This window comes from Theobroma cacao, chromosome 9, assembly GCF_000208745.1.
Source record: "Theobroma cacao cultivar B97-61/B2 chromosome 9, Criollo_cocoa_genome_V2, whole genome shotgun sequence".
NCBI lineage: Eukaryota > Viridiplantae > Streptophyta > Magnoliopsida > Malvales > Malvaceae > Theobroma > Theobroma cacao.
This window is the reverse complement of record NC_030858.1, coordinates 15,082,046-15,089,190: the sequence shown is the minus strand read 5'-3', so window position 1 is coordinate 15,089,190 and position 7,145 is coordinate 15,082,046. Positions and strand designations below refer to the sequence as shown.

Genomic DNA, 7,145 nt, shown 5'->3' with positions numbered 1-7,145 from the left:
TAAAATGGTAATTTTACCACTCGGAATCAAAAATTTAATTTTTAAAAGGATTTTGATCAAATTTAATTATTTGGAGTGTGAAATGAGTATGAGGAGTGAAAATTATGCATTATGGCAAATTTTCAATTTTTGGGGCAAAAATGTAATTTTTGAAAAGTTCGGGGGTAAAAGTGTAATTTTGAAAATTTTGCTCCACCAAAACTTTGGAAAAATCTGGAAATTTCACTTAAGACTTGGATAAGTCAAAGGGAATGCATGGTGGAAAAAGTAGGACAAATGGATGGCTAGAAAAAAAAATGAATTAATAAAATATTTAAAATATGAATAAAATAATATTATTTCATTAAACAATAAAAAAGGCATAAAAAAATCAGCCCACCCATTCTTCTTCTTCAACATTCGGCCAAGCAAGAAACAAGAGAGAGAAAGGAGAAAATAAAACCCTAGCTAAGAAATTTAAAGGGAAAATAGGTGGAAATTCAAAAATCAAGTGAAAAAAGGTAACATTTCTTAAATTTGTCTTGTGCTTTACCTTTCCCATGCATTTTCCATCATTTTTCATGGTTGAATCATGTGATTTGAGGATGATTTGAATTCTGGTCATATGGGTTTAGAGAGAGAAAGTTGTTAGATAAATTTGATTTTGAGCTATGTTAGTGTTTAGTGTTAGTTTAGCATGTTTATGAGTAAAACAACAAGAAAAATATTTATCTTCTCCATGAATTTCTCTAGGCCGAATCTAGCCAATGGTATGTGAGGATGAGGTTGACTTTATTTTAAGAGAATTGGGTGGAAAAATGATGAATTATGAGGTTGGAAATTAAATGGGAATTTTCGGTGCAATAAATTGAAATTTTTACCCACTAGGGGTAAAAGCGTAATTTATAGTCCGGACTGATAAATTGGACCAAATTCACAGTCATTGAGGTATTGTGGATATAATTGGATAATTGAAATTGAAATGGATGGAATTGGAGTCGAATTGGGGATTTTAGGACTTTACACCGTGTATAGGCGAGTTAGGTTAGACACTGCAATTAAGCGATTGTTTAAACATTTCAAATCCTATCTAGTGCATACGCATGGATAAGAGCCTGAAATAATTTATGATAAATTGACACAATTTATTGAATTTTGTGTCATAGATTATGGATAGGTGGTGAGTCAATTGTTTTGGGTAAGAGACTGCACCCGAGGGTGGAAGATAGGAGTATTTCTACTCCTAATACTGTGAGTGAACTTATTATCATCTTAATTATCTAGAGTAGTTTTATACAACTATGTGATTTCATGGAAAATGGGTTTAAATGGTAAATTGCTATGTTTTAAGAGAAATTGTAATTTTATAAAATGATTTTATAAATTTTCTGAAAAATCAAATATTGGTTTTGAAAATAGAGTAATTGGAGACTGCTAGTTTGTGTTGCAAATTTATGGTTTTGAATTGAATGGCTTATGATAATAAATGAGCATGAATGGCTAAACTGATTTTGGTGTTAGAATTATTTATACTGTGTATTCAGCCTTGAGAGGCTAGGTTGCGATAAATTACCATGTCATGCTAGAATGAATTTTATTGATTGGTGGATTATATATTAATTATTTACTGCAGAGGAGGTTCCGTGGACTAGCCTATTAGAGGGGCACGGTAAACTCCATTATATTATTACCTCGAATGAAGAGGCGCGTAGGGTATCTCCTGGGGTAAAGCTTAGGGTTCACTTCACGCCAAACCACCACGTGAAGGAGAACTCAGCCAACGCTAAGGAACGACTGTATTTTTCTCAAACTAAAAATATATTTTAAGTGTATACAAAATTTTAACAGCCTTGGCGGACTCGGTTGGATGCCCTGCGTAAGGTATCACCGAGTATGAGTTTTGGCACGAGCCAAAGTTTTAAGAAATTCATAAGCCAAGTTGATTACTTGATTTATATGGATTGATTTTATTTGGTTGAAATGAGCTGAAAGGTAATGAAATTACGGTATGATGATTTATTTTAATTGTCTCCATTTACTCGACTTTAGATACTTTAGATGGTATCTGTTTACTCACTGGGATTATAAAATCTCACCCCTTCTTCCTATACATTTTTCAGGCTCAGGACAGTTTGTAGATAGTCGAGTAGGACGAGAACTAAGCTCAGAACTGCATTATAGAAAGTAAGAGTTCACAGTCTTACATCCTCTTGGTCAATTAGAGCCCACGTGTCATTGCAGATCAAAACTTATATTTTGGGTATCTGTATTTCTATTCATACAATTTTTACTTTACTTTCATGTGCGAAAAATTATTTACGAATATTTCTATAAAAATTTATTTTATAAGAAAATAGAATATTTTATTTATTATTTTTAAATAGTGCTAGTTGTCAACAATTTGCTTTCAAATGAACGTTTTAGATACTTAATTTGTTTTTAAATCATTAAATATATATTTTCTGCTTACCTACTACATTTTTAGCAAGTTTTGAGATTTTTGACGAAAAATTACGAAAATACCCCTGTGAGCCAGAAAATAATATTTTATTGTTCTTATTTAAAAATGACTTATGATTTTTTTGAAATGCTTGATTTAATAACTTTTGCTCACCGGGGAGATGCGGAAGTTGATGCTAAGCCTTGCGGGGTTTCAATCGGCATTCGGGGTGAAGAATGTCTGTCGAGGCCTCGCGGCGGTTGTCACGGGCCCGATGGGGACTTTCGAGTCGTGACATTGTTCCTAGTCATTGTATTGTCAAGACAGGGCATTGACAATGCTTAAACACTGGTACATGTTAAGCCTCCTTACTTGAGAAGTAATTAATCGATCTCATAGATTAAAGTATATGGGATACTTGAGAATAACATGTGGGTGCTTATTAAAGAACAAGTTCACTGAATATGACCTGCTATGAGAACTCCCTTTGGTACTTCTGTNAGGAAAGAAATTGATATGTAAGCCTTGCGGGGTTCCGGTTGGCATTCCGGATAATGAGTGTCAATCGGGACGTCGCGGCAATTGTCATGGGCCTGAGGGAGGTTCCGGGTCGTGACAACTTCCCTCAAATATCTATGGAATATGTTCTCATGTGATAGTCGTGCAACTAGTCCTCAAACTTGATACACTAGGTGATTTTGTATAGGGAATGACATACTTTGATTTCATCTTTATGGGTCTGGAGGTGACCAAATGCCTGAACAAGGTGTTTTTGGGTATACCATGAAACATGCGAAGGTGAATGAGTGGTCAAGAAAGTATTCATCACCCCAAGTGATATGAGGGGATGTATCTCATTTGTTCTCGATTCTTGATTAACCTGTATGAAGTCTTTGGCCAAAGCATGATGAATTTGAAGAAAGTTAGTTGCCTAAATTCATAATGTTAGTCATGAATTATGAGAACTAATATGGAATGTTATAAGCAGACATTGAGCATTGCTTTATGACATATCTAGGATATTTGATGAAAGGACCGTATTGCATTGAAAAACTTATCACTAAAAGGTTTTGTCAAATTCTTTAATTGACTCTCTAACATTTGGGTGGTTATGATGTATTGCTAGATGCCACTCATGATTTATAAATATAAATCAATTATCAAATTGATATTTGACTAGAATTTATATTTATTGCCAACATGTTAGAAGCCTAATGGGTCACACATTGCCAACATGTTAAAAGCCTAATGGGTCACACACATTAAGTGATGTGATTGATATTAAATAAGGATAATTTATTAAGTTGGACTTAATTGGAATAGACCAAAATAAAGTGAAAAATTAATTAAGCTCACAAAGACTTAATTGAATTAAAATACAACTGTTGTATCTAGGGTTACAACTTAGTTTGGCTATATAAATATGTTATGTTAGCAAACTAAAACTTTAAGCCTCCAACTAGTTCTTAGCCGTTGCATAAAATAAGAAAAGAAAAATAATTTTCTTTGTCTAACAAAAATAGAATTCGGCAAGAATTTTTTGTCTTTTTATTTTAGAAACAAAACTTGCTAGCACAAGTAAAATCTTACCTTTGAGAAGGTCTTATTCGGTTATTGTGTGGATTATTGTTAGAGGCCAAACACTTCGATGGCTGAAGATTTGACGAATCCTAAAGGTGAAGAAGTAAAGACTTTGGTTGCAGGGTTTTGACCATCTTATTGTCTTCTTAGGGTTTCTTGCTTCACCATAAGCATTTTTTGGATTTAATTGGCTCTTGATTGCAATATCTAGAGCAAGGTATGTAACTCTTAAACTTATGAATGTTCATAATTAATTTGAAAATTACATGAAAAACATAAATATTGATCTTATGGGATTCGGTTGTTTCTCTAATTAAATGTTAGTTTAGTTTCTGTTGCATTGTTATTTTTTAATTTCTTGATTAATTTCATGTTTGAGTGTGAGGTTGAATCCCAACAGACGCATCATTCCATCATTGGTTTAAAGAATATGTAAGTTATCTTTTATAAGTCTATTTGATTTTTTTTAACTTAATACTTCAAATAATTGAAAGCCATGTAACATTTTCATAAGTCGCCCAACATGTGAGTCAAATTGATTTTCATGTTGTTGACATGTCTCACAGTATTGGTCGTATGGCAAGGTGTTTCAAAGATTATTACATCAATGGATACAAGTTTCATTTATGGTCATAATCGTAAAACAAAGAACAGTGATGTTTACATCAACAGAAGTTGTTATAATGATTACAATGGTGACATTTTTGAATTGTTGGTCAATATTGTTGAGTTAGAATACTTTGGTGTCAACAAACAAGTCGTGTTGTTCAAATGCCATTGGTTTGATATCGACAAGGGTCTTCAAGTCTATCTTGTTCATGGGTTGGTCAAAATTAGACACAACTCGATTCTTGCTAGCAATGAGCCTTTTGTTTTAACCGAACAAGTAACTCAATTGTACTACACTTCGTCTCCATCAAAGAGAAGAGACCAATGTGATTGGTGGGCAATGCTCAAAATGAAAGCTCGAAGTCGATTTCCCATTACAGATAATGAGCAAAGTGATGGGAAAACGATCGACCTTAACAAAAGGGTGTATTGAGAAGATGAAGTTTCCTTTAATTCACAATTTAATCATACTTTGATCAACCTTGACAATAATAAAATTCTTGTTAGTGGTGAATATGAAAAGGTTAATATGTTTGTGGATGTTGAAAATAATGAAGAACATGATGAAGACGATGAAGTTGAAAGAAAATACGACTAGATAGAGGAAGAATTAAACAAAGAAGATGAAAACGATATCGATGATGATGAAGATGAGAACGAAGAACAGGAGTTCACTTCCTCGGATGATGATTGATGGATGTTTTTCTATAAAAAAAGAATGTACGAATGTATTTTTTACACTTTGACATTAAAGCTGTATGAAGGTTATTTATTATATTTATAATGTCATATATTTATTTATACACAATTAAATTAATAGTAATATGCATATTATTTTTTTGATAGTTATAATTACTCTATTATATAGAGTTATTTAGCCACATTTTGGATGTTAAAATAGCCAAGTCCTTATGTTTTAAGTTGATTTTATATTGTTTTTATGTTTTTAGTTAATTAGTTTAAAGCATGATAACTTATTTCAATTCAAATAATTCTAGTTCATTTTCATGTTGAAAGTCTTAATCTAACCCAATACTGATTTAGTCCTTGTTTTTGTAGGTTTCCAAATGCATAAAGTTAAATGGTGATGAATTATGCACTACAGACTAAGTGCAGATTTCCACTGAACATGATGCAGTAATTCTGGCATAACTCGAGGTACAGAGATTTAATCAATGTGATTATTGGATCTTTGGAAATTTGAGAGGCAAACCTACAACGTTCATGTTTACCATTTTTCCCAGATCAGCTTTGAGGTAGGAGAAAATCGCGTTGTAAGATAAGGTACTACAGCAGTTTCTGCACCAAGGCAGCACAACGAAGCAAAGCCACAGCCTCAAAAGACCCAAGGCCGCAGTTGTCAAACCCTATTCTATAAAATAATTACGACTTCATTTACATGCTCAATCAAATGTTTGCATATTTAGGAATTTCGAGAAATCGTTAAAAGACGATATTGCCGTTAATGGTATCATTAAGTCGATTAAGCCTCGAACTAGTTCAAATAGAAATTTTAAGGTGAAATTAAGAGTTTCACAGTTCAGGGATGACTGAAAATGATAATTCGGAGTTCGAGGATCAATTTGGAGTCAAACCGAAATTTTCACTATCTAGGGGCAAAATGGTCATTTGCCACCTAGAGACAAAATGGAAATTTTTAGAAAAGATTTTTTTGGTCCCATTTAACTTATTGGAGTATGATTTGAGTATTGGAGTATATGTTGAGGGTTTGGCAGTGAAAAAATTTAATTACTGTGATTTCTAGAGTGTAGGGGCAAAATCGTAATTTTTTCACTGCACAAAATTTGAGATTTTGAGAGAATTTATATCACATTTGACAAATTGGAGAATGGTATGAGTATAAGGGATGAAAAATATGTCTATGGGAAGTTTTTCAGTTTTTGGGGTAAAAATGTAATTTTTGACTTTTACGGAGGTAAAAGTGTAAATTTAATAAATTACTCCACCAAGACTTTGGATAAGTCTGAGAATTTTATCTAAGCTATGGATATGTGGGACAAGTGTATGGTGAAAATTTGGAAACAAATGGATGGCTAGAATTTAAGGAATTAATAAAACAAAAAAAATAAATAAAATAATATTATATTATTTTAGCCTTTAAAAAGGCCAAAATTTCCAAATTTCTCATCTTCTTCAAGCTGTCCAAACCAGAAGAGAAAAGGGGGAAAAGAAATAAGAGCCCTAGCTGAAAAATTTGGGGAAAATCAAGAGAAATCAAGAAATCAAGCATTAAAAGGGTAAATTTCATTGATTTTCCTTGTGATTTTCACTACCCATGCATTTTTTTCTCATTTCCATGCAAAATTAGAAAGTGGATATGGACACTCATGCTGGCCAAACCTCCATGGATGAGCTTTGAGCTTGAGTTTTGGTTGATTTTAATTGAATTAAGTGATTTTAGTTAGGTTATATTGAAATATAGCAAAAATAAGCTAGAGAAATAACTTTCTCCCATTGAAACCCATTATGCCGAATTTTCTAGGGGAATATTGGCTGCTGATCTTGATGTTTATTT

At 32.7% G+C, this 7,145-nt stretch overlaps 1 long non-coding RNA gene across 1 annotated transcript; it reads left to right on the top strand.

Annotated features, from left to right (window-relative positions):
• On the top strand, positions 461-2,139 carry LOC108663424. The gene is made up of 3 exons (XR_001929406.1): positions 461-500; positions 1,157-1,230; positions 2,100-2,139. It is a non-coding gene; the product is annotated as an uncharacterized LOC108663424 (long non-coding RNA).